The following is a 14,532-nucleotide window of genomic DNA, read 5'->3' on the forward strand; positions in this document are numbered from 1 at the left end:
AGTTATGAGTAGATGAAGTATTTAAAGCTTGATATCAGCCACCAGTCAGTAAAATTTCATCATTTTTGTACAGATAAAATTTCATCAATATTGAGAGGAGTTTACTCTTAAAATATGCTATGTTTTGTATGTAGTCTGCAGAGAAAAGTAAAGAGCACAACAGGATGAGGCACTATTAAATTAGTGCATAATTCTGAATATATTAATTGGGGTGTAATGGGAAAAGCTAATGCACTATTCCAAGTATGATGGCTTGAGATGTAATACTTAAGCTGGAGTTTCACGACTTCAAAGGGGTGAAAGTGGTACAATCGGAGATTGGTTATGTCACTAATTAAAGAATAGAATCAAATAGCTGAGCAATTCCAGTATAAGAATGCAAAAAAACTAAATACATACTATGTTACAATGGCACAAATAATGTTGTGATATAGCTATTAACTATTTCTAATGTTTCTGCCCTTTGAATAGATCAGGAACGACATTTTAGTGTACTCCTTGCTGCTGGAATGAAAGGCACCAAAATGTTTTAATAGTTTTGTAGGAGAGAAATGTTATGTCACATGTTAAAATACAGTAAGGAATATAAGACGTTCCATGACCAGTATTTCATTCTAGTGATTCAGTTTATCATCACATGAAGGACAGCATGGAGGACCTTTCATAAGCAGTTCCTTGTGTTTTCTACTGAATTGTTTTTGTGAGGCAAGAGATTGAATTGTGGAGCATTTGTAAATGTTACGAGTTGTTAGTATATTAAAGCAGTTTTGAATATATTGCTATCGTTCAGTGAAAGCATATTGTGGTGAGAAAAAGTCTGTATTTTTTAAAACAACCTGTGTAACATGTGCATAGTTTACTCACACTTTGTTTTGTAGATCACCTTGTCCTATGGAGCCGCAGGTCCATCTGGCCTGGAATAGTTGATATTTGTCAGTTAATTGAGTTTCTAGAGTGCTTACAAAATTCTCCTCTCCAAATTGGAAATCAGTCTTGGTTTCCTATTGCCTGTGTTTGAAATTTTTCCAAATCTATCTGGTTTGTAATAATACTTCAACTTAATTTGGTGAAGTTCCTAGTTATTGCTATGTAGTAGAGTGGTAATGAAACACAGAAATTATTACATGCAGTATAGTAAGGTTTTACCAATTGAAACACATCTGAGTGTCATTAGAAAATTTGTTTATAGGTACATGACGATGTTGTACTTGAAAACAGTTTTTCACATTTGGAAAAATCTTACGTATGTGGAGGAATTTTGTGATACGAGAAAAAGGGTGATGCACATGCAAGGAGTATGCTAGTATTATGAAATGGAAAAGAAGACCATAATAAACCTCTTTTATAGGGATGGCATGAGGTGCAAGTGTGAAAAGTGATCCAAGCTTCAACTCTCTTTCCCAGAGACAATTTAATCAAATATTCTCCATTGCATGAAAAGAAAATAATGGTTCTTTATCTTTGCATAAAGAGTGGTGTTTCAGGTCACTGGGAAGGATGATGAAACAGATGCCTGTATTTTCTGTTGAAGATTGTCATTGAGCAGCTAGAGACCAGAACTGATGTAACAGTATATGTTAATGAGTTATAACAGTTCTGGTTTCTACTTGCCTGGTGGCACACCATCACATCTGAAGCAACAACAGTTACATAGACATACAAGGAACAGTTGACTGTGGAACCAACTGTGGGTGGCATCATTAGTCTTTGGTGTTGTAAGTACAGACTGTAGCAAACTTGATGAAGAAAAGTACCACTATGACAATGTTAAGCATCAATAAGTGACCTGAGCACAGCCCTTTCTAGTGTTACACTTGTCAACATCTCAGTAATTCTAGTTGGTCTGCGAATTATATAATACCATGAATGGCCTCATTCTGTAGTTATTTATTAATAGAACAGCAGTAACATCAGTGTTAATACTGATTGAAGAATAGCATTTTTGTGCGTCATAAACACCGTTACTTTCCATATGAGTGCATAATGATATTCCTTTGACGCAGGTGCCATAGTTTGCCTAATGTTCTCCATGAACCAACCTCTCATAAAAACTATTCCCTTTATATCAGGCAGAGATATATCAATGGTGCAGTCATTCTAAGACAGGGAATGCTACACTGAACTATGTATAACATTTAGCTCATATGTGCATATTTTTGTAATAGTTATTTTTATGCAGTAATAGATAAATATGTGGAAAAAATATTGCTGCAGATGTGTTTGAACAACTTAGCTTAGTCTTCTTCTGCTTACTTTTGTTTCGGCTGCATCAAGTCAGTTGAGACGCTACCTAACGTTGGTAGCTGCAGCACAGTTATTTGTCAGTTTAGTAAGTGGAATAGAAAATGTGGGGTATGTTAGTGGAGTGTCCTTTGATCTTGAGTAAGTGTGTCTTTCTGTCGCCATCACTGGTGTACATGAAGAGCTTTGGAACCTGGTAATTATGGATGTGTATATGAATTGATAAAACCATATATGAGGAACAGAAAATGCATTGTGTTTGTTGTAAGAAATAGTGGCTCATTCTGATCAAAAATATGTGATGCAAAACATGAATTGCCTCCAGGAATCATAACAGGATCCCTTGTCTTCTAGGTTCATGTGAATGATAAAAAGTACCATTGACATTTTTCTAAAATGAAGTCTGTGTATACTGTTTGCAGATGGTTTGTGAACTGTGTGCAGTGACAAAGCTTGTCTTTCTAGTGATTCTGGACAACAAATATGTACAAGTCTTTTTGTTGTGGCAGTGAGAGGAAGTCAGCAACTCATCTTTATGGTGAGTAGCAATTCATCTTTTCCATGATGTTGTAGATATTCCAACCTGTACTTTCGGTTGTATAATATGTTGTTATTATGAGTTATGAGTAGATGAACTATTTAAAGCTTGATATCAGCCACCAGTCAATAAAATTTCATCATTTTTGTACAGATAAAATTTCATCAATATTGAGAGGAGTTTACTCTTAAAATATGCTATGTTTTGTATGTAGTCTGCAGAGAAAAGTAAAGAGCACAACAGGATGAGGCACTATTAAATTAGTGCATAATTCTGAATATATTAATTGGGGTGTAATGGGAAAAGCTAATGCACTATTCCAAGTATGATGGCTTGAGATGTAATACTTAAGCTGGAGTTTCACGACTTCAAAGGGGTGAAAGTGGTACAATCAGAGATTGGTTATGTCACTAATTAAAGAATAGAATCAAATAGCTGAGCAATTCCAGTATAAGAAAGCAAAAAAACTAAATACATACTATATTACAATGGCACAAATAATGTTGTGGTATAGCTATTAACTATTTCTAATGTTTCTGCCCTTTGAATAGATCAGGAACGAAATTTTAGTGTACTCCTTGCTGCTGGAATGAAAGGCACCAAAATGTTTTAATAGTTTTGTAGGAGAGAAATGTTATGTCACATGTTAAAATACAGTAAGGAATATAAGACGTTCCATGACCAGTATTTCATTCTAGTGATTCAGTTTATCATCACATGAAGGACAGCATGGAGGAGCTGTTCATAAGCAGTTCCTTGTGTTTTCTACTGAATTGTTTTTGTGAGGCAAGAGATTGAATTGTGGAGCATTTGTAAATGTTACGAGTTGTTAGTATATTAAAGCAGATTTGAATATATTGCTATCGTTCAGTGAAAGAATATTGTGGTGAGAAAAAGTCTGTATTTTTTAAAACAACCTGTGTAACATGTGCATAGTTTACTCACACTTTGTTTTGCAGATCACCTTGTCCTATGGAGCCGCAGGTCCATTTAGCCTGGAATAGTTGATATTTGTCAGTTAATTGAGTTTCTAGAGTGCTTACAAAATTCTCCTCTCCAAATTGGAAATCAGTCTTGGTTTCCTATTGCCTGTGTTTGAAATTTTTCCAAATCTATCTGGTTTGTAATAATACTTCAACTTAATTTGGTGAAGTTCCTAGTTATTGCTATGTAGTAGAGTGGTAATGAAACACAGAAATTATTACATGCAGTATAGTAAGGTTTTACCAATTGAAACACATCTGAGTGTCATTAGAAAATTTGTTTATAGGTACATGACGATGTTGTACTTGAAAACAGTTTTTCACATTTGGAAAAATCTTACGTATGTGGAGGAATTTTGTGATACGAGAAAAAGGGTGATGCACATGCAAGGAGTATGCTAGTATTATGAAATGGAAAAGAAGACCATAATAAACCTCTTTTATAGGGATGGCATGAGGTGCAAGTGTGGGATAGTGATCCAAGCTTCAACTCTCTTTCCCAGAGACAATTTAATCAAATATTCTCCATTGCATGAAAAGAAAATAATGGTTCTTTATCTTTGCATAAAGATTGGTGTTTCAGGTCACTGGGAAGGATGATGAAACAGATGCCTGTATTTTCTGTTGAAGATTGTCATTGAGCAGCTAGAGACCAGAACTGATGTAACAGTATATGTTAATGAGTTATAACAGTTCTGGTTTCTACTTGCCTGGTGGCACACCATCACATCTGAAGCAACAACAGTTACATAGACATACAAGGAACAGTTGACTGTGGAACCAACTGTGGGTGGCATCATTAGTCTTTGGTGTTGTAAGTACAGACTGTAGCAAACTTGATGAAGAAAAGTACCTCTATGACAATGTAAAGCATCAATACGTAACCTGAGCACAGCCCTTTCTAGTGTTACACTTGTCAACATCTCAGTAATTCTAGTTGGTCTGCGAATTATATAATACCATGAATGGCCTCATTCTGTAGTTATTTATTAATAGAACAGCAGTAACATCAGTGTTAATACTGATTGAAGAATAGCATTTTTGTGCGTCATAAACAACGTTACTTTCCATATGAGTGCATAATGATATTCCTTTGACGCAGGTGCCATAGTTTGCCTAATGTTCTCCATGAACCAACCTCTCATAAAAACTATTCCCTTTATATCAGGCAGAGATATATCAATGGTGCAGTCATTCTAAGACAGGGAATGCTACACTGAACTATGTATAACATTTAGCTCATATGTGCATATTTTTGTAATAGTTATTTTTATGCAGTAATAGATAAATATGTGGAAAAAATATTGCTGCAGATGTGTTTGAACAACTTAGCTTAGTCTTCTTCTGCTTACTTTTGTTTCGGCTGCATCAAGTCAGTTGAGACGCTACCTAATGTTGGTAGCTGCAGCACAATTAATTGTCAGTTTAGTAAGTGGAATAGAAAATGTGGGGTATGTTAGTGGAGTGTCCTTTGATCTTGAGTAAGTGTGTCTTTCTGTCGCCATCACTGGTGTACATGAAGAGCTTTGGAACCTGGTAATTATGGATGTGTATATGAATTGATAAAACCATATATGAGGAACAGAAAATGCATTGTGTTTGTTGTAAGAAATAGTGGCTCATTCTGATCAAAAATATGTGATGCAAAACATGAATTGCCTCCAGGAATCATAACAGGATCCCTTGTCTTCTAGGTTCATGTGAATGATAAAAAGTACCATTGACATTTTTCTAAAATGAAGTCTGTGTATACTGTTTGCAGATGGTTTGTGAACTGTGTGCAGTGACAAAGCTTGTCTTTCTAGTGATTCTGGACAACAAATATGTACAAGTCTTTTTGTTGTGGCAGTGAGAGGAAGTCAGCAACTCATCTTTATGGTGAGTAGCAATTCATCTTTTCCATGATGTTGTAGATATTCCAACCTGTACTTTCGGTTGTATAATATGTTGTTATTATGAGTTATGAGTAGATGAAGTATTTAAAGCTTGATATCAGCCACCAGTCAGTAAAATTTCATCATTTTTGTACAGATAAAATTTCATCAATATTGAGAGGAGTTTACTCTTAAAATATGCTATGTTTTGTATGTAGTCTGCAGAGAAAAGTAAAGAGCACAACAGGATGAGGCACTATTAAATTAGTGCATAATTCTGAATATATTAATTGGGGTGTAATGGGAAAAGCTAATGCACTATTCCAAGTATGATGGCTTGAGATGTAATACTTAAGCTGGAGTTTCACGACTTCAAAGGGGTGAAAGTGGTACAATCGGAGATTGGTTATGTCACTAATTAAAGAATAGAATCAAATAGCTGAGCAATTCCAGTATAAGAAAGCAAAAAAACTAAATACATACTATGTTACAATGGCACAAATAATGTTGTGGTATAGCTATTAACTATTTCTAATGTTTGTGCCCTTTGAATAGATCAGGAACGAAATTTTTGTGTACTCCTTGCTGCTGGAATGAAAGGCACCAAAATGTTTTAATAGTTTTGTAGGAGAGAAATGTTATGTCACATGTTAAAATACAGTAAGGAATATAAGATGTTCCATGACCAGTATTTCATTCTAGTGATTCAGTTTATCATCACATGAAGGACAGCATGGAGGAGCTGTTCATAAGCAGTTCCTTGTGTTTTCTACTGAATTGTTTTTGTGAGGCAAGAGATTGAATTGTGGAGCATTTGTAAATGTTACGAGTTGTTAGTATATTAAAGCAGGTTTGAATATATTGCTATCGTTCAGTGAAAGCATATTGTGGTGAGAAAAAGTCTGTATTTTTTAAAACAACCTGTGTAACATGTGCATAGTTTACTCACACTTTGTTTTGCAGATCACCTTGTCCTATGGAGCCGCAGGTCCATCTGGCCTGGAATAGTTGATATTTGTCAGTTAATTGAGTTTCTAGAGTGCTTACAAAATTCTCCTCTCCAAATTGGAAATCAGTCTTGGTTTCCTATTGCCTGTGTTTGAAATTTTTCCAAATCTATCTGGTTTGTAATAATACTTCAACTTAATTTGGTGAAGTTCCTAGTTATTGCTATGTAGTAGAGTGGTAATGAAACACAGAAATTATTACATGCAGTATAGTAAGGTTTTACCAATTGAAACACATCTGAGTGTCATTAGAAAATTTGTTTATAGGTACATGACGATGTTGTACTTGAAAACAGTTTTTCACATTTGGAAAAATCTTACGTATGTGGAGGAATTTTGTGATACGAGAAAAAGGGTGATGCACATGCAAGGAGTATGCAAGTATTATGAAATGGAAAAGAAGACCATAATAAACCTCTTTTATAGGGATGGCATGAGGTGCAAGTGTGAAAAGTGATCCAAGCTTCAACTCTCTTTCCCAGAGACAATTTAATCAAATATTCTCCATTGCATGAAAAGAAAATAATGGTTCTTTATCTTTGCATAAAGAGTGGTGTTTCAGGTCACTGGGAAGGATGATGAAACAGATGCCTGTATTTTCTGTTGAAGATTGTCATTGAGCAGCTAGAGACCAGAACTGATGTAACAGTATATGTTAATGAGTTATAACAGTTCTGGTTTCTACTTGCCTGGTGGCACACCATCACATCTGAAGCAACAACAGTTACATAGACATACAAGGAACAGTTGACTGTGGAACCAACTGTGGGTGGCATCATTAGTCTTTGGTGTTGTAAGTACAGACTGTAGCAAACTTGATGAAGAAAAGTACCACTATGACAATGTTAAGCATCAATAAGTGACCTGAGCACAGCCCTTTCTAGTGTTACACTTGTCAACCTCTCAGTAATTCTAGTTGGTCTGCGAATTATATAATACCATGAATGGCCTCATTCTGTAGTTATTTATTAATAGAACAGCAGTAACATCAGTGTTAATACTGATTGAAGAATAGCATTTTTGTGCGTCATAAACAACGTTACTTTCCATATGAGTGCATAATGATATTCCTTTGACGCAGGTGCCATAGTTTGCCTAATGTTCTCCATGAACCAACCTCTCATAAAAACTATTCCCTTTATATCAGGCAGAGATATATCAATGGTGCAGTCATTCTAAGACAGGGAATGCTACACTGAACTATGTATAACATTTAGCTCATATGTGCATATTTTTGTAATAGTTATTTTTATGCAGTAATAGATAAATATGTGGAAAAAATATTGCTGCAGATGTGTTTGAACAACTTAGCTTAGTCTTCTTCTGCTTACTTTTGTTTCGGCTGCATCAAGTCAGTTGAGACGCTACCTAATGTTGGTAGCTGCAGCACAATTAATTGTCAGTTTAGTAAGTGGAATAGAAAATGTGGGGTATGTTAGTGGAGTGTCCTTTGATCTTGAGTAAGTGTGTCTTTCTGTCGCCATCACTGGTGTACATGAAGAGCTTTGGAACCTGGTAATTATGGATGTGTATATGAATTGATAAAACCATATATGAGGAACAGAAAATGCATTGTGTTTGTTGTAAGAAATAGTGGCTCATTCTGATCAAAAATATGTGATGCAAAACATGAATTGCCTCCAGGGCTCATAACAGGATCCCTTGTCTTCTAGGTTCATGTGAATGATAAAAAGTACCATTGACATTTTTCTAAAATGAAGTCTGTGTATACTGTTTGCAGATGGTTTGTGAACTGTGTGCAGTGACAAAGCTTGTCTTTCTAGTGATTCTGGACAACAAATATGTACAAGTCTTTTTGTTGTGGCAGTGAGAGGAAGTCAGCAACTCATCTTTATGGTGAGTAGCAATTCATCTTTTCCATGATGTTGTAGATATTCCAACCTGTACTTTCGGTTGTATAATATGTTGTTATTATGAGTTATGAGTAGATGAAGTATTTAAAGCTTGATATCAGCCACCAGTCAGTAAAATTTCATCATTTTTGTACAGATAAAATTTCATCAATATTGAGAGGAGTTTACTCTTAAAATATGCTATGTTTTGTATGTAGTCTGCAGAGAAAAGTAAAGAGCACAACAGGATGAGGCACTATTAAATTAGTGCATAATTCTGAATATATTAATTGGGGTGTAATGGGAAAAGCTAATGCACTATTCCAAGTATGATGGCTTGAGATGTAATACTTAAGCTGGAGTTTCACGACTTCAAAGGGGTGAAAGTGGTACAATCGGAGATTGGTTATGTCACTAATTGAAGAATAGAGTCAAATAGCTGAGCAATTCCAGTATAAGAATGCAAAAAAACTAAATACATACTATGTTACAGTGGCACAAATAATGTTGTGATATAGCTATTAACTAATTCTAATGTTTCTGCCCTTTGAATAGATCAGGAACGAAATTTTAGTGTATTCCTTGCTGCTGGAATGAAAGGCACCAAAATGTTTTAATAGTTTTGTAGGAGAGAAATGTTATGTCACATGTTAAAATACAGTAAGGAATATAAGATGTTCCATGACCAGTATTTCATTCTAGTGATTCAGTTTATCATCACATGAAGGACAGCATGGAGGAGCTGTTCATAAGCAGTTCCTTGTGTTTTCTACTGAATTGTTTTTGTGAGGCAAGAGATTGAATTGTGGAGCATTTGTAAATGTTACGAGTTGTTAGTATATTAAAGCAGGTTTGAATATATTGCTATCGTTCAGTGAAAGCATATTGTGGTGAGAAAAAGTCTGTATTTTTTAAAACAACCTGTGTAACATGTGCATAGTTTACTCACACTTTGTTTTGGAGATCACCTTGTCCTATGGAGCCGCAGGTCCATCTGGCCTGGAATACTTGATATTTGTCAGTTAATTGAGTTTCTAGAGTGCTTACAAAATTCTCCTCTCCAAATTGGAAATCAGTCTTGGTTTCCTATTGCCTGTGTTTGAAATTTTTCCAAATGTATCTGGTTTGTAATAATACTTCAACTTAATTTGGTGAAGTTCCTAGTTATTGCTATGTAGTAGAGTGGTAATGAAACACAGAAATTATTACATGCAGTATAGTAAGGTTTTACCAATTGAAACACATCTGAGTGTCATTAGAAAATTTGTTTATAGGTACATGACGATGTTGTACTTGAAAACAGTTTTTCACATTTGGAAAAATCTTACGTATGTGGAGGAATTTTGTGATACGAGAAAAAGGGTGATGCACATGCAAGGAGTATGCTAGTATTATGAAATGGAAAAGAAGACCATAATAAACCTCTTTTATAGGGATGGCATGAGGTGCAAGTGTGGGATAGTGATCCAAGCTTCAACTCTCTTTCCCAGAGACAATTTAATCAAATATTCTCCATTGCATGAAAAGAAAATAATGGTTCTTTATCTTTGCATAAAGATTGGTGTTTCAGGTCACTGGGAAGGATGATGAAACAGATGCCTGTATTTTCTGTTGAAGATTGTCATTGAGCAGCTAGAGACCAGAACTGATGTAACAGTATATGTTAATGAGTTATAACAGTTCTGGTTTCTACTTGCCTGGTGGCACACCATCACATCTGAAGCAACAACAGTTACATAGACATACAAGGAACAGTTGACTGTGGAACCAACTGTGGGTGGCATCATTAGTCTTTGGTGTTGTAAGTACAGACTGTAGCAAACTTGATGAAGAAAAGTACCTCTATGACAATGTAAAGCATCAATACATAACCTGAGCACAGCCCTTTCTAGTGTTACACTTGTCAACATCTCAGTAATTCTAGTTGGTCTGCGAATTATATAATACCATGAATGGCCTCATTCTGTAGTTATTTATTAATAGAACAGCAGTAACATCAGTGTTAATACTGATTGAAGAATAGCATTTTTGTGCGTCATAAACAACGTTACTTTCCATATGAGTGCATAATGATATTCCTTTGACGCAGGTGCCATAGTTTGCCTAATGTTCTCCATGAACCAACCTCTCATAAAAACTATTCCCTTTATATCAGGCAGAGATATATCAATGGTGCAGTCATTCTAAGACAGGGAATGCTACACTGAACTATGTATAACATTTAGCTCATATGTGCATATTTTTGTAATAGTTATTTTTATGCAGTAATAGATAAATATGTGGAAAAAATATTGCTGCAGATGTGTTTGAACAACTTAGCTTAGTCTTCTTCTGCTTACTTTTGTTTCGGCTGCATCAAGTCAGTTGAGACGCTACCTAATGTTGGTAGCTGCAGCACAATTAATTGTCAGTTTAGTAAGTGGAATAGAAAATGTGGGGTATGTTAGTGGAGTGTCCTTTGATCTTGAGTAAGTGTGTCTTTCTGTTGCCATCACTGGTGTACATGAAGAGCTTTGGAACCTGGTAATTATGGATGTGTATATGAATTGATAAAACCATATATGAGGAACAGAAAATGCATTGTGTTTGTTGTAAGAAATAGTGGCTCATTCTGATCAAAAATATGTGATGCAAAACATGAATTGCCTCCAGGAATCATAACAGGATCCCTTGTCTTCTAGGTTCATGTGAATGATAAAAAGTACCATTGACATTTTTCTAAAATGAAGTCTGTGTATACTGTTTGCAGATGGTTTGTGAACTGTGTGCAGTGACAAAGCTTGTCTTTCTAGTGATTCTGGACAACAAATATGTACAAGTCTTTTTGTTGTGGCAGTGAGAGGAAGTCAGCAACTCATCTTTATGGTGAGTAGCAATTCATCTTTTCCATGATGTTGTAGATATTCCAACCTGTACTTTCGGTTGTATAATATGTTGTTATTATGAGTTATGAGTAGATGAAGTATTTAAAGCTTGATATCAGCCACCAGTCAGTAAAATTTCATCATTTTTGTACAGATAAAATTTCATCAATATTGAGAGGAGTTTACTCTTAAAATATGCTATGTTTTGTATGTAGTCTGCAGAGAAAAGTAAAGAGCACAACAGGATGAGGCACTATTAAATTAGTGCATAATTCTGAATATATTAATTGGGGTGTAATGGGAAAAGCTAATGCACTATTCCAAGTATGATGGCTTGAGATGTAATACTTAAGCTGGAGTTTCACGACTTCAAAGGGGTGAAAGTGGTACAATCGGAAATTGGTTATGTCACTAATTAAAGAATAGAATCAAATAGCTGAGCAATTCCAGTATAAGAAAGCAAAAAAACTAAATACATACTATGTTACAATGGCACAAATAATGTTGTGGTATAGCTATTAACTATTTCTAATGTTTCTGCCCTTTGAATAGATCAGGAACGAAATTTTAGTGTACTCCTTGCTGCTGGAATGAAAGGCACCAAAATGTTTTAATAGTTTTGTAGGAGAGAAATGTTATGTCACATGTTAAAATACAGTAAGGAATATAAGATGTTCCATGACCAGTATTTCATTCTAGTGATTCAGTTTATCATCACATGAAGGACAGCATGGAGGAGCTGTTCATAAGCAGTTCCTTGTGTTTTCTACTGAATTGTTTTTGTGAGGCAAGAGATTGAATTGTGGAGCATTTGTAAATGTTACGAGTTGTTAGTATATTGAAGCAGGTTTGAATATATTGCTATCGTTCAGTGAAAGCATATTGTGGTGAGAAAAAGTCTGTATTTTTTAAAACAACCTGTGTAACATGTGCATAGTTTACTCACACTTTGTTTTGCAGATCACCTTGTCCTATGGAGCCGCAGGTCCATCTGGCCTGGAATAGTTTATATTTGTCAGTTAATTGAGTTTCTAGAGTGCTTACAAAATTCTCCTCTCCAAATTGGAAATCAGTCTTGGTTTCCTATTGCCTGTGTTTAAAATTTTTCCAAATCTATCTGGTTTGTAATAATACTTCAACTTAATTTGGTGAAGTTCCTAGTTATTGCTATGTAGTAGAGTGGTAATGAAACACAGAAATTATTACATGCAGTATAGTAAGGTTTTACCAATTGAAACACATCTGAGTGTCATTAGAAAATTTGTTTATAGGTACATGACGATGTTGTACTTGAAAACAGTTTTTCACATTTGGAAAAGTCTTACGTATGTGGAAGAATTTTGTGATACGAGAAAAAGGGTGATGCACATGCAAGGAGTATGCTAGTATTATGAAATGGAAAAGAAGACCATAATAAACCTCTTTTATAGGGATGGCATGAGGTGCAAGTGTGGGATAGTGATCCAAGCTTCAACTCTCTTTCCCAGAGACAATTTAATCAAATATTCTCCATTGCATGAAAAGAAAATAATGGTTCTTTATCTTTGCATAAAGATTGGTGTTTCAGGTCACTGGGAAGGATGATGAAACAGATGCCTGTATTTTCTGTTGAAGATTGTCATTGAGCAGCTAGAGACCAGAACTGATGTAACAGTATATGTTAATGAGTTATAACAGTTCTGGTTTCTACTTGCCTGGTGGCACACCATCACATCTGAAGCAACAACAGTTACATAGACATACAAGGAACAGTTGACTGTGGAACCAACTGTGGGTGGCATCATTAGTCTTTGGTGTTGTAAGTACAGACTGTAGCAAACTTGATGAAGAAAAGTACCTCTATGACAATGTAAAGCATCAATACGTAACCTGAGCACAGCCCTTTCTAGTGTTACACTTGTCAATATCTCAGTAATTCTAGTTGGTCTGCGAATTATATAATACCATGAATGGCCTCATTCTGTAGTTATTTATTAATAGAACAGCAGTAACATCAGTGTTAATACTGATTGAAGAATAGCATTTTTGTGCGTCATAAACAACGTTACTTTCCATATGAGTGCATAATGATATTCCTTTGACGCAGGTGCCATAGTTTGCCTAATGTTCTCCATGAACCAACCTCTCATAAAAACTATTCCCTTTATATCAGGCAGAGATATATCAATGGTGCAGTCATTCTAAGACAGGGAATGCTACACTGAACTATGTATAACATTTAGCTCATATGTGCATATTTTTGTAATAGTTATTTTTATGCAGTAATAGATAAATATGTGGAAAAAATATTGCTGCAGATGTGTTTGAACAACTTAGCTTAGTCTTCTTCTGCTTACTTTTGTTTCGGCTGCATCAAGTCAGTTGAGACGCTACCTAATGTTGGTAGCTGCAGCACAATTAATTGTCAGTTTAGTAAGTGGAATAGAAAATGTGGGGTATGTTAGTGGAGTGTCCTTTGATCTTGAGTAAGTGTGTCTTTCTGTCGCCATCACTGGTGTACATGAAGAGCTTTGGAACCTGGTAATTATGGATGTGTATATGAATTGATAAAACCATATATGAGGAACAGAAAATGCATTGTGTTTGTTGTAAGAAATAGTGGCTCATTCTGATCAAAAATATGTGATGCAAAACATGAATTGCCTCCAGGAATCATAACAGGATCCCTTGTCTTCTAGGTTCATGTGAATGATAAAAAGTACCATTGACATTTTTCTAAAATGAAGTCTGTGTATACTGTTTGCAGATGGTTTGTGAACTGTGTGCAGTGACAAAGCTTGTCTTTCTAGTGATTCTGGACAACAAATATGTACAAGTCTTTTTGTTGTGGCAGTGAGAGGAAGTCAGCAACTCATCTTTATGGTGAGTAGCAATTCATCTTTTCCATGATGTTGTAGATATTCCAACCTGTACTTTCAGTTGTATAATATGTTGTTATTATGAGTTATGAGTAGATGAAGTATTTAAAGCTTGATATCAGCCACCAGTCAGTAAAATTTCATCATTTTTGTACAGATAAAATTTCATCAATATTGAGAGGAGTTTACTCTTAAAATATGCTATGTTTTGTATGTAGTCTGCAGAGAAAAGTAAAGAGCACAACAGGATGAGGCACTATTAAATTAGTGCATAATTCTGAATATATTAATTGGGGTGTAATGGGAAAAGCTAA

The sequence above is a fragment of the Schistocerca cancellata genome, chromosome 4 (assembly GCF_023864275.1).
Source record: "Schistocerca cancellata isolate TAMUIC-IGC-003103 chromosome 4, iqSchCanc2.1, whole genome shotgun sequence".
Classification (NCBI taxonomy): Eukaryota; Metazoa; Arthropoda; class Insecta; order Orthoptera; family Acrididae; genus Schistocerca; species Schistocerca cancellata.